The following is a 24,169-nucleotide window of genomic DNA, read 5'->3' on the forward strand; positions in this document are numbered from 1 at the left end:
CTGGTGATAGTGGGTGTGTCAGGAGTGGTGGGGAGTGTGGGTGGATCAGTGGGTGCGTCAGGGGTTGGAGGTGTTGTGGGGTCAGTGCAGTGCAGTCTCTGTGCTCCAGTGATGTGTAGCTCCTCTCTTAGCTCCTCCAGCTGGCTCTGCAGGCTCCTTAGCTGGCTGTGCTGGGGTGTCCTGGTCAGCTCCTCCCTCGCTCTGCGCAGCTCCGTCCTCAGGGTTTGGCTCTGCTCCTCCAGGTCTCTCACTGCTGCTCTCAGCTCATGGATCTCAGCCTTGTGCTGCATCTTTAGTCTGTGCATCTCATCCCGGAGCTGATCGCACAAGGAGGTCTGGGCCAGGGTGCTCAAGGTCTGCTCCCTGAACTCCGCAAACTCCAGCTCCAGCACTGATAGGCATTCCTTTAGTGTTTTAATGTTGCTGGAGAGTTTTGGGGAGACAGGGGGGCAGTCTGTGGGAGATGGGGCACTGTCTGGCTCCGTGTGGCTGGGGGCAGACTGCAGGGTGGCCGGCTCTGGCTCTTGTTTCTCTACCTCAGTCTGCTGCTTTGAGGTGTGGAAGCCGAGAGCTAATTGGTCCAGGCTGCTCTCGCTGCCCTGCACCATGATGGTCCCGTTGTGGTATACATTAAAAGTGAGCATCACACTGTCTGTGTCTTTCTCTACCAGCACTGAGATCTGCCTGCCTCTGCTAATGCCCCTCTTGTTGTTATTGGGGTATGTCTGGCACAGGGTTTTGTGAAAGGCGGTGTAGAACAGTAGATTGTTCTTGACCCTGTTTTCTCCTTTACCGGTGTAGTCTAGGATGAGGGTCTCAGGAGATGCTCTCATCACAGCTTGTTTGTAGTCCTTCTTAGCCTGTGCAGAGCGAATGTCTTCAGGGTATCGGATTTCAAAAGGCAGCTCTGCAGTCAGACTGCTGTTCGATAGATTTCTATCAGTCTCAGTGGCAGTTGGGCTCTCTCCTACTGTCACTCTATTCAAATCGGAGCTCTGCATTTTCATTTGCTGAGTCAACTACTGAGAATGCTTATTTATTTTATTAATACATATTTTTTTGTTTAATTATTTGTCTCTTACCTCCAATTCTTGTCTTCAGCTTTTCTTTTCTGACTTTTCTTCCTGAACTGTCTCTCTGCTTTCTTCTTTTTGTGTTTCTCTTAAAATTATTATTTTTTGAATACTTTTTCTTCTGAATTTCTATTCCATGTCTTCTGTGTATGTTTATAGTGCTATATATTCATTTGTAAATCACAAATTAAATCCGCTTATGTATAAAAACAAATGTTTTTTAGGAGCTCATATTCCTCCCTCTCTCTCTCTCTCTCTCTCTCTCTCTCTCAATTCATTTCATTTGTATTGTCAAAGCAATTGGACATACATACACATACATACATATACACTCACCTAAAGGATTATTAGGAACACCTGTTCAATTTCTCATTAATGCAATTATCTAATCAACCAATCACATGGCAGTTGCTTCAATGCATTTAGGGGTGTGGTCCTGGTCAAGACAATCTCCTGAATTCCAAACTGAATGTCTGAATGGGAATGAAAGGTGATTTAAGCAATTTTGAGCGTGGCATGGTTGTTGGTGCCAGACGGGCCGGTCTGAGTATTTCACAATCTGCTCAGTTACTGGGATTTTCACGCACAACCATTTCTAGGGTTTACAAAGAATGGTGTGAAAAGGGAAAAACATCCAGTATGCGGCAGTCCTGTGGGCGACAATGCCTTGTTGATGCTAGAGCTCAGAGGAGAATGGGCCGACTCGATTCAAGCTGATAGAAGAGCAACTTTGACTGAAATAACCACTCGCTACAACCGAGGTATGCAGCAAAGCATTTGTGATGCCACAACACGTACAACCTTGAGGCGGATGGGCTACAACAGCAGAAGACCCCACTGGGTACCACTCATCTCCACTACAAATAGGAAAAAGAGGTGAGACATTCAGATGGTAGAGTCAGAATTTGGCGTAAACAGAATGAGAACATGGATCCATCATGTCTTGTTACCACTGTGCAGGCTGGTGATGGTGGTGTAATGGTGTGGGGGATGTCTTCTTGGCACACTTTAGGCCCCTTAGTGCCAATTGGGCATCGTTTAAATGCTACGGCCTACCTGAGCATTGTTTCTGACCATGTCCATCCCTTTTTGACCACCATGTACCCATCCTCTGATGGCTACTTCCAGCAGGATAATGCACCATGTCACAAAGGTCGAATCATTTCAAATTGGTTTCTTGAACATGACAATGAGTTCACTGTACTAAACTGGCCCCCACAGTCACCAGATCTCAACCCAATAGAGCATCTTTGGGATGTGGTGGAACGGGAGCTTCGTGCCCTGGATGTGCATCCCACAAATCTCCATCAACTGCAAGATGCTATCCTATCAATATGGGCCAACATTTCTAAAGAATGCTTTCAGCACCTTGTTGAATCAATGCCACGTAGAATTAAAGCAGTTCTGAAGGCGAAAGGGGGTCAAACACAGTATTAGTATGGTGTTCCTAATAATCCTTTAGGTGAGTTCATCGTAGCACTTAATACTCTCTTTCTGTCTGGAGGAGATATAATTGAAGTATTGTACACGTACCCGGCTACTATCAACACCCTTTGCTGCACTGATATTTTTCCCTCCATTTTTTTTTTTTTTTTTTTTTTTTTGCTGGAAGTTCCGTCAATACCCACCAGCCTTTAAGAGACATCATGCAGCCAGGCTTTTTGGCTTGCAGCCACACCGTCCTGAACGCGCCCGATCTCGTCAGATATCGGAAGCTAAACGGGGCAGGGCCTGGTCAGTACTTGGATGGGTGACCTCCTGGAAATACCAGGTGCAGCAAGCTCTTTCGTCTCCTGGGTAACTTCATCGTAGCTCTTAGTACTCTCTTTCAGTATGGAGGAGATATTATTGAAGAATTCTACACGTACCCGGCTACTTTCAACACCTTTTGCTGCACTGATATTTTTCCCTCCATTTTTCTTTTTTCTTTTTTATTTTGCTGGAAGTTCCATCAATACCCTCCAGCCTTTAAGAGACATCATGCAGCCAGGCCTCTCGGCTTGTGGCCACACTGTCCTGAATGCGCCCGATCTCGTCTGATCTCGGAAGCTAAACGGGGCAGGGCCTGGTCAGTACTTTGATGGGAGACCTCCTAGAAATACCAGGTGCTGCCAGCTTTTTACGTCTCCTGGGTAACTTCATCGTAGCTCTTAATACTCTCTTTCAGTCTGCAGGAGATATAATTGAAGAATTGTACATGTACCCGGCTACTTTCAACACCCATTGCTGCACTGATATTTTTCCATCCATTTTTCTTTTTTTTTTTTTTGCTGGAAATTCCGTCAACACCCGCCAGCCTTTAAGAGACATCATGCAGCCAGACATCTTGGCTTGCGGCCACACCGTCCTGAACACGCCCGATCTCGTCAGATCTCGGAAGCTAAACGGGGCAGGACCTGGTCAGTACTTGAATGTGAGACCTCCTGGAAATACCTGGTGCTGCAAGCTTTTACGTCTCCTGGGTAACTTTATTGTAGCTCTTAATACTCTCTATCTGTCTGGAGGAGATATAATTGAAGGATTGTACACGTACCCGGCTACTTTCAACACCCTTTCCTGCACTGATATTTTTCCCTCCATTTTTCTATATTTTTTTTTTTTTTTTTTGCTGGAAATTCCGTCAATACCCGCCAGCCTTTAAGAGACATCATGCAGCCAGGCATCTCGGCTTGCGGCCACACCATCTTGAACTCGCCCGATCTCGTCAGATCTTGGAAGCTAAACGGGGCAGGACCTGGTCAGTACATGAATGTGAGACCTCCTGGAAATACCTGGTGCTGCAAGCTTTTACGTCTCCTGGGTAACTTAATCGTAGCTCTTAATACTCTCTATCTGTCTGGAGGAGATATAATTGAAGTATTGTACACGTACCCAGCTACTGTCAACACCCTTTGCTGCACTGATATTTTTCCATCCATTTTTCTTTTTTTTTTTTTTTTTTGCTGGAAGTTCCGTCAATACCCGCCAATCTTTAAGAGACATCATGCAGCCAGGCCTTTCGGCTTGTGGCCACACCGTCCTGAATGCGCCCGATCTCGTCAGATCTCGGAAGCTAAACGGGGCAGGACCTGGTCAGTACTTGGATGGGAGACCTCCTAGAAATACCAGGTGCTGCAAGCTTTTTACGTCTCCTGGGTAACTTCATCGTAGCTCTTAATACTCTCTTTCTGTCTCCAGGAGATATAATTGAAGAATTGTACACGTACCCGGCTACTTTCAACACCCTTTGCTGCACTGGTATATTTCCCTCTATTTTTCTTTTTTTTTTGCTGGCAGTTCCGTCAATACCCGCCAGCCTTAAAGAGACATCATGCAGCTGGGCCTCTCGGCTTTCGGCCACACCGTCCTGAATGCGCATGATATCGTCAGATCTCGGAAGCTAAACGGGGCAGGACCTGGTCAGTACTTGAATGTGAGACCTCCTGGAAATACCAGGTGCTGCAAGCTTTTACGTCTCCTGGGTAACTTTATCGTAGCTCTTAATACTCTCTTTCAGTCTGCAGGACATATAATTGAAGAATTGTACACGTACCCGGCTACTTTCAACACCCTTTCCTGCACTGATATTTTTCCTTCCATTTTTCTATTTTTTTTTTTTTTGATTTTGCTGGAAGTTCCGTCAATACCCGCCAACCTTTAAGAGACATCATGCAGCCAGGCCTTTCGGCTTGTGGCCACACCGTCCTGAATGCGCCCGATCTCGTCAGATCTCGGAAGCTAAACGGGGCAGGGCCTGGTCAGTACTTGGATGGGAGACCTCCTAGAAATACCAGGTGCTGCAAGCTTTTTACGTCTCCTGGGTAACTTCATCGTAGCTCTTAATACTCTCTTTCTGTCTCCAGGAGATATAATTGAAGAATTGTACACGTACCCGGCTACTTTCAACACCGTTTGCTGCACTGGTATATTTCCCTCTATTTTTCTTTTTTTTTTTTGCTGGCAGTTCCGTCAATACCCGCCAGCCTTTAAGAGACATCATGCAGCCACGCATCTCGGCTTGAGACCACACCATCCTAAACGCGCCCGATCTCGTCAGATCTCGGAAGCTAAACGGGGCAGGACCTGGTCAGTACATGAATGTGAGACCTGCTGGAAATACCTAGTGCTGCAAGCTTTTGCGTCTCCTGGGTAACTTTATCGTAGCTCTTAATACTCTCTCTCTGTCTGGAGGAGATATAATTGAAGTATTGTACACGTATCCAGCTACTGTCAACACCCTTTGCTGCACTGATATTTTTCCATCCATTTTTCTTTTTTCTTTTTTTATATTTTTTTTTTGCTGGAAGTTCCGTCAAAACCCGCCAACCTTTAAGAGACATCATGCAGCCAGGCATCTCGGCTTGCGGCCACACCGTCCTGAAGACGCAAGATCTCGTCAGATCTCGGAAGAAAAACTGGGCAGGGCCTCGTCAGTACTTGGATGAGTGACCTCCTGGAAATACCAGGTGCTGAAAGCTTTTTACATCTCCTGGGTAACTTCAGCGTAGCTCTTAATACTCTCATTCAGTCTGGAGGAGATATAATTGAAGAATTGTACATGTACCCGGCTACTTTCAACACCCTGTCCTGCACTGATATTTTTCCCTCCATTTTTCTATTTATTTATTTTTTATTTTTTGCTGGAAGTTCTGTCAATACCCGCCAGCCTTTAAGAGACATCATGCAGCCCGGCCTCTTGGCTTGTGGCCACACCGTCCTGAACACGCCCGATCTCGTCAGATCTCGGAAGCTAAACGGGGCAGGGCCTCGTCAGTACTTGGATGGGAGACCTCCTGGAAATTCCTGGTGCTGCAAGCGTTTTACGTCTCCTGGGTAACTTCATCGTAGCTCTTAATACTCTCTTTCTGTCTCCAGGAGATATAATTGAAGAATTGTACACGTACCCGGCTGCTTTCAACACCCTTTGCTGCACTGGTATATTTCCCTCTATTTTTCTTTTTTTTTTGCTGGCAGTTCCGTCAATACCCGCCAGCCTTTAAGAGACGTCATGCAGCCAGGCATCTTGGCTTGCGGCCACACCATCCTGAACGCGCCCGATCTCGTCAGATCTCGGAAGTTAACGGGGCAGGGCCTGGTCAGTACTTGGATGGGAGACCTCCTAGAAATACCAGGTGCTGGAAGCTTTTTACGTCTCCTGGGTAACTTCATCATAGCTCTTAATACTCTCTTTCAGTCTGTAGGAGATATTATTGAAGAATTGTACACGTACCCGGCTACTTTCAAAACCCATTGCTGCACTGATATTTTTCCCTCCATTTCTCTTTTTTCTTTTTTTTTTTGCTGGAAGTTCCGTCAATACCCGCCAGCCTTAAAGAGACATCATGCAGCTGGGCCTCTCGGCTTTCGGCCACACCGTCCTGAATGCGCATGATATCGTCAGATCTCGGAAGCTAAACGGGGCAGGACCTGGTCAGTACTTGAATGTGAGACCTCCTGGAAATACCAGGTGCTGCAAGCTTTTACGTCTCCTGGGTAACTTTATCGTAGCTCTTAATACTCTCTTTCAGTCTGCAGGAGATATAATTGAAGAATTGTACACGTACCCGGCTACTTTCAACACCCTTTCCTGCACTGATATTTTTCCTTCCATTTTTCTATTTTTTTTTTTTTTTCTTTTTGCTGGAAGTTCCGTCAATACTCGCCAACCTTTAAGAGACATCATGCAGCCAGGCCTTTCGGCTTGTGGCCACACCGTCCTGAATGCGCCCGATCTCGTCAGATCTCGGAAGCTAAACGGGGCAGGGCCTGGTCAGTACTTGGATGGGAGACCTCCTAGAAATACAAGGTGCTGCAAGCTTTTTACGTCTCCTGGGTAACTTCATCGTAGCTCTTAATACTCTCTTTCTGTCTCCAGGAGATATAATTGAAGAATTGTACACCTACCCGGCTACTTTCAACACCCTTTGCTGCACTGGTATATTTCCCTCTATTTTTCTTTTTTTTTTTTGCTGGCAGTTCCGTCAATACCCGCCAGCCTTTAAGAGACATCATGCAGCCACGCATCTCGGCTTGCGGCCACACCATCCTGAACGTGCCCGATCTCGTCAGATCTCGGAAGCTAAACGGGGCAGGAACTGGTCAGTACATGAATGTGAGACCTCCTGGAAATACCTGGTGCTGCAAGCTTTTACGTCTCCTGGGTAACTTTATCGTAGCTCTTAATACTCTCTCTCTGTCTGGAGGAGATATAATTGAAGTATTGTACACGTATCCAGCTACTGTCAACACCCTTTGCTGCACTGATATTTTTCCATCCATTTTTCTTTTTTCTTTTTTTATATTTTTTTTTTGCTGGAAGTTCCGTCAAAACCCGCCAGCCTTTAAGAGACATCATGCAGCCCGGCCTCTTGGCTTGTGGCCACACCGTCCTGAACACGCCCGATCTCGTCAGATCTCGGAAGCTAAACGGGGCAGGGCCTCGTCAGTACTTGGATGGGAGACCTCCTGGAAATACCTGGTGCTGCAAGCATTTTACGTCTCCTGGGAAACTTCATCGTAGCTCTTAATACTCTCTATCTGTCTGGAGGAGATATAATTGAAGTATTGTACACGTACCCGGCTACTTTCAACAGCCTTTGCTGCACTGATATTTTTCCCTCCATTTTCCATTTTTTTTTTTTTTTTTTTTGCTGGAAGTTCCGTCAATACCCGCCAGCCTTTAAGAGACATCATGCAGCCAGGCCTCTTGGCTTGCGGCCACACCGTCCTGAACGCGCCTGATCTCGGAGGCTAACGGGGCAGGGCCTGGTTAGTACTTGGATGGGTGACGTCCTGGAAATACCAGGTGCTGCAAGCTTTTTACGTCTCCTGGGTAACTTCATCATAGCTCTTAATACTCTCTTTCAGTCTGTAGGAGATATTATTGAAGAATTGTACACGTACCCGGCTACTTTCAAAACCCTTTGCTGCACTGATATTTTTCCCTCCATTTTTCTTTTTTCTTTTTTTTTTTGCTGGAAGTTCCGTCAATACCCGCCAGCCTTAAAGAGACATCATGCAGCCGGGCCTCTCGGCTTTCGGCCACACCGTCCTGAATGCGCATGATATCGTCAGATCTCGGAAGCTAAACGGGGCAGGACCTGGTCAGTACTTGAATGTGAGACCTCCTGGAAATACCAGGTGCTGCAAGCTTTTTACGTCTCCTGGGTAACTTTATCGTAGCTCTTAATGCTCTCTCTCAGTCTGCAGGAGATATAATTGAAGAATTGTACACGTACCCGGCTACTTTCAACACCCTTTCCTGCACTGATATTTTTCCCTCCATTTTTCTATTTTTTTTTTTTTTTTTTTTTGCTGGAAGTTCCGTCAATACCCGCCAGCCATTAAGAGACATCATGCAGCCAGGCCTTTCGGCTTGTGGCCACACCGTCCTGAATGCGCCCGATCTCGTCAGATCTCGGAAGCTAAACGGGGCAGGGCCTGGTCAGTACTTGGATGGGAGACCTCCTAGAAATATCAGGTGCTGCAAGCTTTTTACGTCTCCTGGGTAACTTCATCGTAGCTCTTAATACTCTCTTTCTGTCTCCAGGAGATATAATTGAAGAATTGTACACGTACCCGGCTACTTTCAACACCCTTTCCTGCACTGATATTTTTCCCTCCATTTTTCTATTTTTTTTTTTTTTTTTTTTTTGCTGGAAGTTCCGTCAATACCCGCCAACCTTTAAGAGACATCATGCAGCCAGGCCTTTCGGCTTGTGGCCACACTGTCCTGAATGTGCCCGATCTCGTCAGATCTCGGAAGCTAAACGGGGCAGGGCCTGGTCAGTACTTGGATGGGAGACCTCCTAGAAATATCAGGTGCTGCAAGCTTTTTACGTCTCCTGGGTAACTTCATCGTAGCTCTTAATACTCTCTTTCTGTCTCCAGGAGATATAATTGAAGAATTGTACACGTACCCGGCTACTTTCAACACCCTTTCCTGCACTGATATTTTTCCCTCCATTTTTCTATTTTTTTTTTTTTTTTTTTTTTGCTGGAAGTTCCGTCAATACCCGCCAACCTTTAAGAGACATCATGCAGCCAGGCCTTTCGGCTTGTGGCCACACTGTCCTGAATGTGCCCGATCTCGTCAGATCTCGGAAGCTAAACGGGGCAGGGCCTGGTCAGTACTTGGATGGGAGACCTCCTAGAAATACCAGGTGCTGCAAGCTTTTTACGTCTCCTGGGTAACTTCATCGTAGCTCTTAATACTCTCTTTCTGTCTCCAGGAGATATAATTGAAGAATTGTACACGTATCCGGCTACTTTCAACACCCTTTGCTGCACTGGTATATTTCCCTCTATTTTTCTTTTTTTTTTTGCTGGCAGTTCCGTCAATACCCGCCAACCTTTAAGAGACATCATGCAGCCAGGCCTTTCGGCTTGTGGCCACACTGTCCTGAATGTGCCCGATCTCAACAGATCTTGGAATTTAAACGGGGCAGGGCCTGGTCAGTACTTGGATGGGTGACCTCCTGGAATGCCAGGTGCTGCAAGCTTTTTACGTCTCCTGGGTAACTTCATCGTAGCTCTTAATACTCTCTTTCTGTCTGGAGGAGATATAATTGAAGAATTGTACACGTACCCGGCTACTTTCAACACCCTTTCCTGCACTGATATTTTTCCCTCCATTTTTCTATTTTTTTTTTTTTTTTTTTGCTGGAAATTCCGTCAATACCCGCCAGCCTTTAAGAGACATCATGCAGCCAGGCATCTCGGCTTGCGGCCACACCATCCTGAACTCGCCCGATCTTGTCAGATCTTGGAAGCTAAACGTGGCAGGACCTGGTCGGTACATGAATGTGAGACCTCCTGGAAATACCTGGTGCTGCAAGCTTTTACGTCTCCTGGGTAACTTTATCGTAGCTCTTAATACTCTCTATCTGTCTGGAGGAGATATAATTGAAGTATTGTACACGTACCCAGCTACTGTCAACACCCTTTGCTGCACTGATATTTTTCCTTCCATTTTTTTTTTTTTTTTTTTTTTTGCTGGAAGTTCCGTCAATACCCGCCAACCTTTAAGAGACATCATGCAGCCAGGCCTCTTGGCTTGTGGCCACACCGTCCTGAACGCGCCCGATCTCGTAAGATCTCGAAAGCTAAACGGGGCAGGACCTGGTCAGTACTTGGATGGGAGACCTCCTGGAAATACCTGGTGCTGCAAGGTTTTACGTCTCCTGGGTAACTTTATCGTAACTCTTAATTCTCTCTTTCTGTCTGGAGGAGATATAATTGAAGAATTGTACACGTACCCGGCTATTTTCAACACCCTTTGCTGCACTGATATTTTTCCCTCCATTTTTCTATTTTTTTTTTTTTTTTTTTGCTGGAAATTCCGTCAATACCCGCCATCCTTTAAGAGATATCATGCAGCCAGGCATCTCGGCTTGCGGCCACACCATACTGAACGCGCCCGATCTCGTCAGATCTCGGAAGCTAAACGGGGCAGGACCTGGTTAGTACATGAATGTGAGACCGCCTGGAAATACCTAGTGCTGCAAGCTTTTACGTCTCCTGGGTAACTTTATCGTAGCTCTTAATACTCTCTATCTGTCTGGAGGAGATATAATTGAAGATATGTACATGTACCCGGCTACTTTCAACACCCTTTGCTGCACTGATATTTTTCCCTCCCTTTTTCTATTTTTTTTTTTTTTTTTTTTGCTGGAAGTTCCGTCAATACTTGCCAGCCTTTAAGAGACATCATGCAGCCAGGCATCTTGGCTTGCGGCCACACCGTCCTGAACGTGCCCGATCTTGTCAGATCTCGGAAACTAAACAGGGCAGGGCCTGGTCAGTACTTGGATGGGTAATCTCCTGGAAATACCAGGTGCTGCAAGCTTTTTCGTCTCCTGGGTAACTTCATCGTAGCTCTTAATACTCTCTTTCTGTCTGGAGGAGATATAATTGAAGTATTGTACACGTACCCGGCTACTTTCAACACCCTTTGCTGCACTGATATTTTTCCCTTCATTTTTCTTTTTTCTTTTGTTCTTTGCTGGAAGTTCCGTCAATACCCTCCAGCCTTTAAGAGACATCATGCAGCCAGACCTCTTGGCTTGCAGCCACACCGTCCTGAACGCGCCCGATCTCATCAGATCTCAAAAGCTAAACGGGACAGGGCCTGGTCAGTACTTGGATGGGTGACCTCCTGGAAATACCAGGTGCTGCAAGCTTTTTACGTCTCCTGGGTAACTTCATCGTAGCTCTTAATACTCTCTTTCTGTCTGGAGGAGATAAATTTGAAGAATTGTACAAGTACCCGAATACTTTCAACTCCCTTTGCTGCACTGATATTTTTCCCTCCATTTTTCTTTTACTTTTTTATTTTTTCTGGAAGTTCGTCAATACCCGCCAGCCTTTAAGAGACATCATGCAGCCAGGCCTCTTGGCTTGCGGCCACACCGTCCTGAATGCGCCCGATCTTGTCAGATCTTAGAAGCAAAACGTGGCAGGGCCTGGTCATTATTTGGATGGGTGACATCCAGGAAATACCAGGTGCTGCAAGCTTCTTACGTCTCCTGGGTAACTTCATCGTAGCTCTTAATACTCTCTTTCTGTCTGGAGGAGATATAATTTAAGTATTGTACACGTACCCAGCTACTGTCAACACCCTTTGCTGCACTGATATTTTTCCATCCATTTTTCTTTTTTTTTTTTTTTTTTTTTTTGCTGGAAGTTTCATCAATACCCGCCAACCTTTAAGAGACATCATGCTGCCAGGCCTCTCGGCTTGTGGCCACACTGTCCTGAATGCGCCCGATCTCGTCAGATCTCGGTAGCTAAACGGGGCAGGGCCTGGTCAGTACTTGGATGGGAGACCTCCTAGAAATACCAGGTGCTGCAAGCTTTTAACGTTTCCTGGGTAACTTCATCGTAGCTCTTAATACTCTCTTTCTGTCTGGAGGAGATATAATTGAAGTATTGTACACGTACCCGGCTACTTTCAACACCCTTTGCTGCACTGATATTTTTCCCTCCATTTTTCATTTTTCTTTTTTTTTCTGCTGGAAGTTCCGTCAATACCCGCCAGCCTTTAAGAGACATCATGCAGCCAGGCCTCTTGGCTTGCTGCCACACCGTCCTTAACGCGCCCGATCTCGTCAGATCTCGGAAACTAAACGGGGCAGGGCCTGGTCAGTACTTGGATGGGAGACCTCCTGGAAATACCAGGTGCTGCAAGCTTTTTCGTCTCCTGGGTAACTTCATCGTAGCTCTTAATACTCTCTTTCTGTCTGGAGGAGATATAATTGAAGTATTGTACACGAACCCGGCTACTTTCAACACCCTTTGCTGCACTGATATTTTTCCCTCCGTTTTTCTTTTTTTTTTTTTGATGGAAGTTCCGTCAATACCCGCCAGCCTTTAAGAGACATCATGCAGCCAGGCCTCTTGGTTTGCGGCCACACCGTCCTGAACGCGCCTGATCTCGTCATATCTCAGATTCTAAACGGGGCAGGGCCTGGTCAGTACTTGGATGGGAGACCTCCTGGAAATACCAGGTGCTGCAAGCTTTTTACGTCTCCTGGGTAACTTCATCGTAGCTCTTAATACTCTCTTTCAGTCTGGAGGATATATAATTGGAGAATTGTACACGTACCCGGCTACTTTCAACACCCTTTGCTGCACTGATATTTTTCCCTCCATTTTTCTATTTTTTTTTTTTTTTTTTTAAGGTGGAAATTCCGTCAATACCCGCCAGCCTTTAAGAGACATCATGCAGCCAGGCCTTTTGGTTTGCGGCCACACCGTCCTGAACGCGCCCAATCTCATCAGATCTCGGAAGCTAAACGGGACAGGGTCTGGTCAGTATTTGGATGGGTGACCTCCTGGAAATACCAGGTGCTGCAAGCTTTTTACATCTCCTGGGTAACTTCATCGTAGCTCTTAATACTCTCTTTCAGTCTGAAGGAGATATAATTGAAGTATTGCACACGTACCCGGCTACTTTCAACACCCTTTGCTGCACTGATATTTTTCCATCCATTTTTCTTTTTCTTTTTTTTTTTTTCTGCTGGAAGTTCCGTCAATACCCGCCAACCTTTAAGAGACATCATGCAGCCAGGCGTCTCGGCTTGTGGCTTCACCGTCCTGAATGCGCCCGATCTCGTCAGATCTCGGAAGCTAAACGGGGCAGGGCCTGGTCAGTATTTAAATGGGAGACCTCCTGGAAATACCAGGTGCTGCAAGCTTTTTACTTCTCCTGGGTAACTTTATCGTAGCTCTTAATACTCTCTTTCTGTCTGGAGGAGATATAATTGAAGTATTGTACACGTACCCGGCAACTTTCAACACCCTTTGCTGCACTGATATTTTTGCCTCCGTTTTTCTTTTTTTTTTTTTTTTTTTGCTAGAAGTTCCGTCAATACCCGCCAGCCTTAAAGAGACATCATGCAGCCAGGCCTCTTGGCTTGCGGCCACACCGTCCTAAACGCCCCCAATCTCGTCAGATCTCGGAAGCTAAACGGGGCAGGGCCTGGTCAGTACTTGGATTGTTGACCTCCTGGAAATACCAGGTGCTGCAAGCTTTTTACGTCTCCTGGGTAACTTCATCGTAGCTCTTAATACTCTCTTTCAGTCTGGAGGAGATATAATTGAAGAATTGTACACGTACCCGGCTACTTTCAACACCCTTTCCTGCACTGATATTTTTCCCTCCATTTTTCTATTTTTTTTTTTTTTTTTTTTCTGCTGGAAGTTCCGTCAATACCCTCCAGCCTTTTAGAGACATCATGCAGCCAGGCCTCTTGGCTTGCGGCCACACCGTCCTGAACGTGCCCGATCTCGTCAGACCTTGGAAACTAAACGGGCCAGGGCCTGGTTAGTACTTGGATGGGTGACCTCCAGGAAATACCAGGTGATGCAAGCTTTTTACGTCTCCTGGGTAACTTCATCGTAGCTCTTAATACTCTTTATCTGTCTGGTGGAGATATAATTGAAGTATTGTACACTTTGTCTTAGGGACAGTCTGGCTAGCAGTGACTGAGTGGTTGACAGACGACAAGCAACGGAATGTACGTGCTCTGTGATGTCATAGCAGTCAGCTGAGAGAGGCTCGTGATGTCATCGCTGAGCTGTCTGTCTGTCTGTCTGTCTCTCTCTCTCTCTTTCTCTCTCTCTCTCTCTCTCTCTTCCTCTCAATTCAATTCATTTGTATTGTCAAAGCAATTGGACATACATACATATATATATATATATATATATATATATATATACATACATACATACATCCATACATGCTAGAAAGTCATTACTATGTTATCTTAAAGGCTAACTAAGCAGAACATATATCATTATAGAACAGAGTTCATAGGTCAACACATGGTTTTAGGGAACAGGCACGTAGGTCATACCGTTTGACATTGTCTCCAAGGTTCTCATCGTAAATAACAAACAGAAATCAAACTATCTTCTGGGCTGACCTTCTAGCTTGACCGTATCTTTCTTAAGTATACAAGAGAGAAAAACAGGTGTAAGAAAATAATTTCTAATTTTCCTTCTACACATATATACATACATACATACATATGTAGCGTTATGTTGGGTGTATTTGGATAAGAGCATTTGGGCTCTGAGCTGAAGCACTGTTCTAAAGAAGACCTCTCCCCCCCCAAAGTTATCAGATTTCCTTAGCTCATCAGCTTGGAACTGGTTTGCATCAAAGTGACAGTTTTGGGGAGGATGGCACCGAGAAGAGGCCAAATAGTTTGGAATTCTGCTATGAGATGTCTGGAGAAAGGGGCCTGTAGGTGATAAAAACTCTTTGAAGTGGATGAGAGCCGAAATCCCGACATAGAGCTACGAACCCAGGCCAACCGGCATTTCCAAAAGATGGCATGGATTGACATCAGTCATAAATAAAGCCTCCCTCCAATAGGACACTGGGGGCTGAAACCGAAATCCAATCTCAAGAACTCAGGGACCAATCACCTACTGATCTGACAGACTATAAGGAACAGCGGACAGTCTTTCTCTCTCTCTCTCTCTCACCTGAACCAGAAACTCGCTGCCACAGCTCAACCTGTAGCTCTGTTGCCAGAACCGGAATCAGAAACCAACCAAGTCTTTGCCGGCAACAGAAGAGTTAAACTGGGAGAAGGAGATTGAGCGAAGAATTATTTTAAAGGACTTTATTAAATAAATAACTTTACAGACCCACCTGATCAGTGGAGTTTTACAGCTGGACAATTGACTAAGTCGACTGAATATGAAAGTGTCAGTCACTTAAATAGCTATTTGAGTCTTAAGAAACTTGACCCTTGGAACAAACAGGGCCCTGCTTTCCTCAAAGACTTTGTCTTCAAGTAACTACGGTGGAACCCTGCTTACAAAGAAGATTTTGTGCACAACCTTGGAGCCTTCAAACCAATGGAAAATCTGTTTGGAAAAGACTCTACATTCGCGAAACCCCAACTTCCAGGTGCATCGACTGAGTGGAAGTTCTTGGACAAAGCCGAACCGGACTGCCTTTGTTCCAAACCACACGGACCTCGTGCCGTGTGCTGTTATCTGAGCCCGAAGCCAGAGAGGCCTCTCTGCGACGAAGTTCACATAAGTTTAACAGTTTGGAGTTTGTGATTCATGACATTTGAGAAATCAATTACAAATGTTAATCTGTGATTCATAACTCTAGAATGTGTAATATCATTTAGTTTTCTTAAATATAAATGTGTGTTGCATTAAACTGTTTTGTTGATAATTTTAGAAATAAAATCTGTCAACGCCGAGAAATATCTTCTCATTCCTGTTTAACTGTTTAGTCTGAAATTGACACAAGTTAATAGACATTAGATTATTGGTGGCCCTGCCTATCCTTAATCATTGAATAATAATCAGTTAAGGGAAATTGTGGTAACAAATAGGATCTTTCTCGGCACCTAAACGTAAATGAGACTGATATATATATAACGAGAAGTTACCTGACATAAATACTAACCTGCGTAGTTATTGAATGTCTGACTAACAATACTAATGAGAGACTCACCTTCGTCTTACTAACCGGTATTGTAGTCAATGTGTTTATAACCTTTTTTGTTTAATGATTTGTGTGTTATCATATGCGATCCCATGGTCTTTGATTTGGTCACGGAAGTGATTTGTCTTTGATTTGTTGATCTAGAGTTGAATTTTAATTAGTTTTTCCCTTTTGTATAATTAGTGTAGTGCTACATTTAGTCTTTGTTTTTAAATAAATTTGACAATTTATATCTTTGGAATTGGTGTCTGCGTCCAATTATTACAGAAATTGAGTTCTACAAGACTCCAGGATTCGTGATAAGGTGATACTATGAATTCACTTCTTTAATTGAAATTTAAAAGTGTACCTTACGCTACATATATATATATATATATATATATATATATATATATATATATATGTATGTATGTATGTATGTCCAATTGCTTTGACAATACAAATGAATAGAATTGAGAGGGAGAGAGAGAGAGACAGACAGACAGACTGACAAACAGAAAAACAGACAGACATAGACACACACACACACACACACACACACAGAGCCAGCCAGCCAGCCAGCTCAGCGATGACATCACGAGCCTCTCTCAGCTGACTGCTATGACATCACAGAGCACGTACATTCCGTTGCTTGCCGTCTGACAACCACTCAGTCACTGCCAGCCAGACTGGCTGGCTGGCTGGATGTGGGGGATGCTTGCTGCTGCTGCGTACCTTAGCAAGCTTATTTGCTTGACCGGCCTTCCAACTCCTCTGCCCACATGCCCACCTATGCCCGATCTGCTGTTCACCTGGTCACAGCTCCGCCCCAACAAGGCAGATTCTCCCAAAAATGGTACAAACTGATCCACGTTCCCCTCCACGGAAAGCTTTAGCCCAAAATAAGGGACAAATTCTGTAACAACATAATGGATGCCCACCCAACCTGTGACAAAACTGAGAAAAAAGAAAAACACCAGTCCTCCTGGGGGAGGGACACACAGCCACCCTGGCTGCCCAATATGTCAGCGCCTACCACAGCCTGAGGGACACAGTGACACACGAGCACCGGCTGTAAATATAATGTAAATACTTGTTTGTTATGCATGTCATTGTATTTCAAAAAAGGAATCTGGAAATTTTTTTACATTTTCATTTTCTGTACTTCATTACATCTTATTGTGATTCATAATTCTATTATTTATTTTCCGTGTAGATGTATGTATGTATGTATGTATGTATGTATATGTATGTATGTCCAATTGCTTTGACAATACAAATGAATTGAATTGAGAGGGAGAGAGAGAAAGAGAGCGAGAGAGAGAGAGAGAGAGAGAGAGAGAGAGCGAGAGAGAGAGGAATATGAGCTCCTAAAAAACATTTGTTTTTATACATAAGCGGATTTAATTTGTGATTTACAAATGAATATATAGCACTATAAACATACACAGAAGACATGGAATAGAAATTCAGAAGAAAAAGTATTCAAAAAATAATAATTTTAAGAGAAACACAAAAAGAAGAAAGCAGAGAGACAGTTCAGGAAGAAAAGTCAGAAAAGAAAAGCTGAAGACAAGAATTGGAGATAAGAGACAAATAATTAAACAAAAAAATATGTATTAATAAAATAAATAAGCATTCTCAGTAGTTGACTCAGCCAATGAAAATGCAGAGCTCCGATTTGAATAGAGTGACAGTAGGAGAGAGCCCAATTGCCACTGAGACTGATAGAAATCTATCGAACAGCAGTCTGACTGCAGAGCTGCCTTTTGAAATCCGATACCCTGAAGACATTCGCTCTGCACAGGCTAAGAAGGACTACAAACAAGCTGTGATGAGAGCATCTCCTGAGACCCTCATCCTAGACTACACCGGTAAAGGAGAAAACAGGGTCAAGAACAATCTACTGTTCTACACCGCCTTTCACAAAACCCTGTGCCAGACATACCCCAATAACAACAAGAGGGGCATTAGCAGAGGCAGGCAGATCTCAGTGCTGGTAGAGAAAGACACAGACAGTGTGATGCTCACTTTTAATGTATACCACAACGGGACCATCATGGTGCAGGGCAGCGAGAGCAGCCTGGACCAATTAGCTCTCGGCTTCCACACCTCAAAGCAGCAGACTGAGGTAGAGAAACAAGAGCCAGAGCCGGCCACCCTGCAGTCTGCCCCCAGCCACACGGAGCCAGACAGTGCCCCATCTCCCACAGACTGCCCCCCTGTCTCCCCAAAACTCTCCAGCAACATTAAAACACTAAAGGAATGCCTATCAGTGCTGGAGCTGGAGTTTGCGGAGTTCAGGGAGCAGACCTTGAGCACCCTGGCCCAGACCTCCTTGTGCAATCAGCTCCGGGATGAGATGCACAGACTAAAGATGCAGCACAAGGCTGAGATCCATGAGCTGAGAGCAGCAGTGAGAGACCTGGAGGAGCAGAGCCAAACCCTGAGGACGGAGCTGCGCAGAGCGAGGGAGGAGCTGACCAGGACACCCCAGCACAGCTAGCTGAGGAGCCTGCAGAGCCAGCTGGAGGAGCTAAGAGAGGAGCTACACATCACTGGAGCACAGAGACTGCACTGCACTGACCCCACAACACCTCCAACCCCTGACGCACCCACTGATCCACCCACACTCCCCACCACTCCTGACACACCCACTATCACCAGACCTGCCACTAATACACAACCCCCTGAAACGCCACTCCCCCAAAACACACCCGCTGCCCCCACCACTCCCGACGCAAACCCGGAGTGGCAGGTCAACGCAGAGGTGGTCATTCTGAGCGAATCCAATGGGAAGTTCCTGGTTGAGAGGCGCCTCTTCCCTGGGCGAAAAGTGAAAAAGCTTTGGTGCTCCACAGCACAGAGAGCCCTGGAGCTGCTCTCCAAGAGGAGGCTTTGCCAAGTCAAACACATCCTCATCCACACCGGCACTAATGACCTGAGTGCCCGCAGGGGCGATGTGGCCTCAGCCCTGAGACAGGTAGCAACGAAAGCCACAGAGGAATTCCCAACTGCCAAAATTTCCATCTCCACACTGCTGCCCCGCACAGACGTGCCCCTGCACATCATCCAGGCCATCAACGCAGAAGTGTCCCGAAGATGTGCCCTCCTCCCCAACGTCCACCTGGCACACCACTGAGACATCCAGCCACATCACCTGTATGACCACGTCCACCTCAACAAGACGGGTGTGAGGATCATCTCAAAGGTCCTCAAGGACACAACCCTGGGCCGAAACCCCACACACCCCCACCTCGAGACCAGGAGCAACCCCCCCAGCCCCCGGCCACATCCCCAGCCACCGGCTCCACCCCAGCCCCAGCCCCTGAGACCCCGCGGCCCCATTCCCCACCCCCCCATCCCCAGAGGGCCCGTCCAGCACAGCAGAGCGGACAGCCGGGGACCAGCACAGCCACACAGCCACGCAGCAGCGGCTTCCAGAGCCTGGAGGCCCGATGCTGCCCAGCTGGCCCAGATAAGGCAACTCCTCAGTGTCATCTGTACCACACTGCTGAGTTAACTGAGCCTCAACACACATATATATGGTTGTGGAGATGGAGAGTAAGAAAAAATGTGATTTAATTATTCTGATATTTTGATGCAAAGATAAAATCTTTGTGTGATTATTATGTATATCCATATATAATTATTAATAGTAATATAATATCAGTTGTAGACCACAAATTAAACTTTCTTATGTAGAAGAGACAAGTATAATAAAATATATTAACATGTCCTTTAAAATAAGCAGTTGGAATATGCAGGGTTTACGCTCCTCAACTTTTGGAATGAAGAGCACAGGCCCTGAACTGATCAACACTGTAAATAGTTCAGATGTTTTCATTCTTGTAGAGACTTGGTGCTGTGCAGATATGTCTATACACTGGATGGATACAATGGATACAGGGAGCTGATTGTGCCCTCCTATAAAAAACCCAAAGTCAGGTGTGGCAGGGCCTCGTGGGGGATTATCGTGTGGTACAGGGAGGAGCTCCGAGCAGCCCTATGCCCAGTACAGAGAGGAGACACACACCTGTGGATGAAAATCAGAAAAGACACCCTACAAAATAACACAGATATATACCTATGTGCAATTTATATGCCACCCGCAGACTCCCCCTACTATAATGAGGAAGGCTTTCATGAGCTTCAAAACGAAATCTGCCACTTCCAGACCCTGGGCTCTGTACTGCTGTGTGGCGATCTCAATGCCAGGACTGGCAGAGAGATGGACTACATCAATACAGAGGGGAACACACACCTGTTCGGAGACTCCCCGCTGTGCCACACACACACCTCCACACTGACACAGCCACGACAGCGTGGTAAACAAGAGCAGGAAGCAGGTAGTGCGCCTATGTAAAAGCCTGGGTCTATATATCATCAATGGCAGGACCAGGGGGTACTCTCTGGGGAGATTCACATACTGCTCGGCTCTGGGCAGCAGTGTGGTGGACTACGCCATAACTGACCTGGACCCACAAGCCAACAATGCGTTTATAGTCAGACAACAATCTCCACTATCAGACCACAGCCAAATAACACTTTACCTAAAAAGATCAGCGCAGCCACAAGTCAGAGCCAAACTTCCCACAAAACTGGTCTCCCTGCCACCCAGTTAGAGATGGTCAGAGCCCAGCACAGAGAACTACACAAGAGCCCTGAATAGTGATGAGATTGAAAACATGTTAGACAGATATCAATCCTCACACTATCAAATAAACCAAAACGGAATAAACTCAGCCACCAAAACACTGAATGAAATATTTGAGAGACTGGCTTTAAAATCAAACATTAAAACAATTAAAAACCAAAATATGAAATCGTCTAAAAGAAAAAAAGAACAGTGGTGTGACCAGGAGTGTGAAACTTCTAGGAAACACCTGAGACATCTCTCCAACACTAAACACAGAGAGCCCGACAACCAGGAGGCTCGCCTCAGCTACTGCCAGGCCCTGCGGCACTACAAGCAACTCCTCAGTAAGAAAAAAGACCACTATATGGGCAGAATAAATACCCCAAAAACAAAAAATGAAATACCAATTCAAAATGGAGAAATCTGGAAAACACACTTTGAAAAACTTTACCAAAATGTTGAAAACAATCCAAAGCCAGAACAGGTTAAAATATTAAAAAACCTAAATAAATTGGAAGAAATCATTAAGAATAACCAAAATCCCTTAGATAACCCATTTACAATACAGGAACTAAAACATCAACTCAAAATCCTCAAACCCAGGAAAGCCAGCGGCCCCGACAGCATCAGCCCTGAGATGCTGAAGCACAGCAGCCCGCAGCTGCAGGAGGCTCTGCTCAAACTCTTTAACCTGGTGCTGAGAGCCGGGTGTTTCCCTGAGGTCGGGAATCAAGGATTGATCACCCCGATTTTTAAAAGTGGAGACAAATTAGACCCCAATAACTACTGGGGCAGCTGTGTGAGCAGTAACCTGGGGAAGGTGTTCTGCAGTATCATGAACGCCCAGATACTGGCCTTCCTTACCAAGCACAGTGTCCTGAATAAGAGTCAGATTGGCTTCCTACCAAAACACCGCACAACCGATCATATTTACACTCTACACACCCTCATAAATAAATATACCCAAAACAATAAAGGAAAAATATTTGCCTGTTTTGTAGACTTTAGAAAGGCATTTGACTCAATCTGGCACAAGGGATTATTTTATAAACTTCTACAGAGTGGTGTAGGGGGTAAAGTTTATGACATCATTAAATCAATGTATTCTGAAAACAAATGCGGAGTTCAAATTGGCAACTCAAGAACAGAGTTCTTCACTCAGGGGCGGGGAGTGAGACAGGGCTGCAGTCTGAGTCCAACACTGTTCAACATCTACATCATCGAGTTGGCCACAGTGTTGGAGCAGTCTGACGCCCGCAGCCTAACTCTCCATGACACAGAGATCAAGTTCCTGCTCTACGCAGACGACCTGGTGCTGCTGTCGCCCACAGAGCAGGGGCTTCAGCAGAACCTGGCGCTGCTAGAGCAGTACTGTCAGAAATGGGCCCTGGCAGTCAATCTGGACAAGACCAGAGTTATGGTTTTCCAGAAAAAAGCCCCATCTCAGGGAAACAGGTACCGCTTCACTCTGGGCAGCACTGGATTAGAGCACTGCACCAGATACAACTACCTTGGCCTGACCATCAGTGCGTCAGGGAGCTTCAGCCTGGCTATAAACGCATTAAAAGACAAGGCACGCCGGGCATTTTATGCCATAAAGACACAATTTGGGAAAACAACAATACCAATAACTATTTGGATTAAAATATTAAACTCCATCATCCAACCAATCCTGCTATATGGGAGCGAAGTGTGGGGTCCCCTCATGAACCTCAATAACAACAATTGGGACAAAAGCCCCATGGAAATATTCCACCTAGAATTTAATAAAAACATCTTACACGTACACAGAAACGCCCCCACGGCTCTGAGGCTCACAGAGCCCGAACACACAATGACCAAAACAACAACAATTGGGAAAATTGACATGTACCTGAAAAGCAAATACACAAAAGATTAGACACACGAATTAGAATTACAAAACAAATTGGAATGCTACCGGGCCCTGAATAGAAACATTACATTGGCTGAATACTTAAAAATCCAAAATATAAAAGAGAGACAAAATCTAACTAAATACAGGCTCAGTGACCACAGCCTCGCCATTGAAAAAGGCCGCTACAGAAAATTCTGGGTTGCCAGAGAAGAGCGGCTGTGCAGCCAGTGTGACCTAGGGGAGGTCGAAACACAGGCGCATTTCCTGCTGTCCTGCCCTAAATACACAAAAATCAGGGAGACATACTTTAAAATATTAAAAATGCATATCCCTGAGTTCAGCATGATCCCCGATTGCTGCAAACTCCCCGTCCTGCTGGGAGAGGAGGAGCGCACTGCCTTCTTAGCAGCGCAATATGTATCCACCTGCCACAGCCTGCGAGACAGTGTGTAGACACCAGCCTGTGGCACTCCATTTGCAAAACAAAATAAAAACAGTGATTTTTCTGATGTCATGACACAAATTTTGATACAAACAACAAATATGGTTTATATCCTACTTAATTTTATTTCAATGTGTACTATATTTGTTCCACTGAATCTTGTATTGCAATGTTTTGTCTTGATTGATAGAACATTTGTATCTGCTTTGGCAATATTGTGATAGATCATGCCAATAAAGCACCTTTGAATTGAATTGAAATGAATTGACAGACAGACAGACACACGCACACACACACACACACACACACACACACACACACAGAGCCAGCCAGCCAGACAGCCAGCCAGCTCAGCCATGACATCACGAGCCTCTCTCAGCTGACTGCTATGACATCACAGAGCACGTACATTCCGTTGCTTGCCGTCTGTCAACCACTCAGTCACTGCCAGCCAGACTGGCTGGCTGGCTGGATGGGGGGGCTGCTTGCTGCTGCTGCGTATCTTAGCAAGCTAATTTGCCTGACCGGCCTTCCTACTCCTATGCCCAAATGCCCACCTAAGCCTCGTTTGTAATGCATGTCATTGTATTTCAAAAAGGAATCTGGAAATAGTAAACCTATTTTCTTTATTTGAATGTATTAAAGATCACATTTTATTACATTTTCTTTTTCTGTACTTCATTACATTATATTGAGATTCATAATTCTATTATTTATTTTCCGTATGTATGTATGTATGTATTATTGTATGGAAGGAAAGTTAGAAATGATTTTCTCAAACCTGTTTTTCTCTCTTGTATACTTAAGAAAGATAAGGTCAAGCTAGAAGGTCAGGAGGCCATAAGGTAGTTTGATTTCTGTTTGTTATTTACGATGAGAACCTTGGAGACAATGTCAAACGGTATGACCTACGTGCCTGTTCCTTAAAACCATGTGTAGATCTATGAACTCCGTTCTATAATGAAATATGTTCTGCTTAGTTAGCCTTTAAGATAACATAGTAATGATTTTCTAGCATGTATGTATGTATGTATGTATGTCCAATTGCTTTGACAATACAAATGAATTGAATTGAGAGGGAGAGAGAGAGAGAGAGAGACAGACAGACAGACAGACTGACAAACACAAACAGACACACACACACACACACACACACACACACAGACACACACACAGCCAGCCAGCCAGCCAGCCAGCCAGC

General features: G+C 45.3%; 9 non-coding genes and 23 pseudogenes across 9 annotated transcripts; all 32 read left to right on the plus strand.

Moving 5' to 3' along the window:
- The first annotated feature begins 2,737 nt into the window (after positions 1–2,737).
- Positions 2,738–2,856, plus strand: LOC136733332 (5S ribosomal RNA). Its single transcript, XR_010810221.1, has one exon. It is a non-coding gene; the product is annotated as a 5S ribosomal RNA (ribosomal RNA).
- Positions 2,857–3,071: 215 nt separating this feature from the next.
- On the plus strand, positions 3,072–3,190 carry LOC136733400 (uncharacterized; annotated as a pseudogene).
- Positions 3,191–3,402: 212 nt separating this feature from the next.
- On the plus strand, positions 3,403–3,521 carry LOC136733404 (uncharacterized; annotated as a pseudogene).
- A 219-nt stretch (positions 3,522–3,740) lies between these two features.
- LOC136733641 (uncharacterized) lies at positions 3,741–3,859 on the plus strand (annotated as a pseudogene).
- A 215-nt stretch (positions 3,860–4,074) lies between these two features.
- On the plus strand, positions 4,075–4,193 carry LOC136733294 (5S ribosomal RNA). The gene has a single exon (XR_010810186.1). It is a non-coding gene; the product is annotated as a 5S ribosomal RNA (ribosomal RNA).
- Positions 4,194–4,401: 208 nt separating this feature from the next.
- On the plus strand, positions 4,402–4,520 carry LOC136733760 (uncharacterized; annotated as a pseudogene).
- Positions 4,521–4,739: 219 nt separating this feature from the next.
- Positions 4,740–4,858, plus strand: LOC136733674 (5S ribosomal RNA). Its single transcript, XR_010810264.1, has one exon. It is a non-coding gene; the product is annotated as a 5S ribosomal RNA (ribosomal RNA).
- An 893-nt stretch (positions 4,859–5,751) lies between these two features.
- Positions 5,752–5,870, plus strand: LOC136733405 (uncharacterized; annotated as a pseudogene).
- Positions 5,871–6,078: 208 nt separating this feature from the next.
- Positions 6,079–6,196, plus strand: LOC136733484 (uncharacterized; annotated as a pseudogene).
- Positions 6,197–6,412: 216 nt separating this feature from the next.
- LOC136733761 (uncharacterized) lies at positions 6,413–6,531 on the plus strand (annotated as a pseudogene).
- Positions 6,532–6,751: 220 nt separating this feature from the next.
- LOC136733368 (uncharacterized) lies at positions 6,752–6,870 on the plus strand (annotated as a pseudogene).
- Positions 6,871–7,080: 210 nt separating this feature from the next.
- LOC136733643 (uncharacterized) lies at positions 7,081–7,199 on the plus strand (annotated as a pseudogene).
- A 224-nt stretch (positions 7,200–7,423) lies between these two features.
- Positions 7,424–7,542, plus strand: LOC136733372 (uncharacterized; annotated as a pseudogene).
- Positions 7,543–7,761: 219 nt separating this feature from the next.
- Positions 7,762–7,869, plus strand: LOC136733251 (uncharacterized; annotated as a pseudogene).
- Positions 7,870–8,085: 216 nt separating this feature from the next.
- On the plus strand, positions 8,086–8,204 carry LOC136733762 (uncharacterized; annotated as a pseudogene).
- Positions 8,205–8,425: 221 nt separating this feature from the next.
- LOC136733278 (5S ribosomal RNA) lies at positions 8,426–8,544 on the plus strand. The gene has a single exon (XR_010810170.1). It is a non-coding gene; the product is annotated as a 5S ribosomal RNA (ribosomal RNA).
- Positions 8,545–8,766: 222 nt separating this feature from the next.
- LOC136733393 (uncharacterized) lies at positions 8,767–8,885 on the plus strand (annotated as a pseudogene).
- Positions 8,886–9,107: 222 nt separating this feature from the next.
- On the plus strand, positions 9,108–9,226 carry LOC136733341 (5S ribosomal RNA). The gene has a single exon (XR_010810230.1). It is a non-coding gene; the product is annotated as a 5S ribosomal RNA (ribosomal RNA).
- A 209-nt stretch (positions 9,227–9,435) lies between these two features.
- LOC136733556 (uncharacterized) lies at positions 9,436–9,553 on the plus strand (annotated as a pseudogene).
- A 219-nt stretch (positions 9,554–9,772) lies between these two features.
- On the plus strand, positions 9,773–9,891 carry LOC136733777 (uncharacterized; annotated as a pseudogene).
- A 214-nt stretch (positions 9,892–10,105) lies between these two features.
- Positions 10,106–10,224, plus strand: LOC136733452 (uncharacterized; annotated as a pseudogene).
- A 218-nt stretch (positions 10,225–10,442) lies between these two features.
- LOC136733620 (uncharacterized) lies at positions 10,443–10,561 on the plus strand (annotated as a pseudogene).
- A 219-nt stretch (positions 10,562–10,780) lies between these two features.
- LOC136733347 (uncharacterized) lies at positions 10,781–10,899 on the plus strand (annotated as a pseudogene).
- Positions 10,900–11,114: 215 nt separating this feature from the next.
- On the plus strand, positions 11,115–11,233 carry LOC136733767 (5S ribosomal RNA). Its single transcript, XR_010810273.1, has one exon. It is a non-coding gene; the product is annotated as a 5S ribosomal RNA (ribosomal RNA).
- Positions 11,234–11,448: 215 nt separating this feature from the next.
- On the plus strand, positions 11,449–11,567 carry LOC136733749 (uncharacterized; annotated as a pseudogene).
- A 221-nt stretch (positions 11,568–11,788) lies between these two features.
- On the plus strand, positions 11,789–11,907 carry LOC136733336 (5S ribosomal RNA). The gene has a single exon (XR_010810225.1). It is a non-coding gene; the product is annotated as a 5S ribosomal RNA (ribosomal RNA).
- A 216-nt stretch (positions 11,908–12,123) lies between these two features.
- Positions 12,124–12,242, plus strand: LOC136733388 (uncharacterized; annotated as a pseudogene).
- A 210-nt stretch (positions 12,243–12,452) lies between these two features.
- On the plus strand, positions 12,453–12,571 carry LOC136733559 (uncharacterized; annotated as a pseudogene).
- A 221-nt stretch (positions 12,572–12,792) lies between these two features.
- LOC136733268 (5S ribosomal RNA) lies at positions 12,793–12,911 on the plus strand. The gene has a single exon (XR_010810161.1). It is a non-coding gene; the product is annotated as a 5S ribosomal RNA (ribosomal RNA).
- Positions 12,912–13,130: 219 nt separating this feature from the next.
- LOC136733306 (5S ribosomal RNA) lies at positions 13,131–13,249 on the plus strand. Its single transcript, XR_010810197.1, has one exon. It is a non-coding gene; the product is annotated as a 5S ribosomal RNA (ribosomal RNA).
- Positions 13,250–13,466: 217 nt separating this feature from the next.
- On the plus strand, positions 13,467–13,585 carry LOC136733577 (uncharacterized; annotated as a pseudogene).
- Positions 13,586–13,807: 222 nt separating this feature from the next.
- On the plus strand, positions 13,808–13,926 carry LOC136733437 (uncharacterized; annotated as a pseudogene).
- The last annotated feature ends 10,243 nt before the right edge of the window (positions 13,927–24,169 follow it).

Source organism: Amia ocellicauda, unplaced genomic scaffold (genome assembly GCF_036373705.1).
Source record: "Amia ocellicauda isolate fAmiCal2 unplaced genomic scaffold, fAmiCal2.hap1 HAP1_SCAFFOLD_36, whole genome shotgun sequence".
Lineage (NCBI taxonomy): Eukaryota > Metazoa > Chordata > Actinopteri > Amiiformes > Amiidae > Amia > Amia ocellicauda.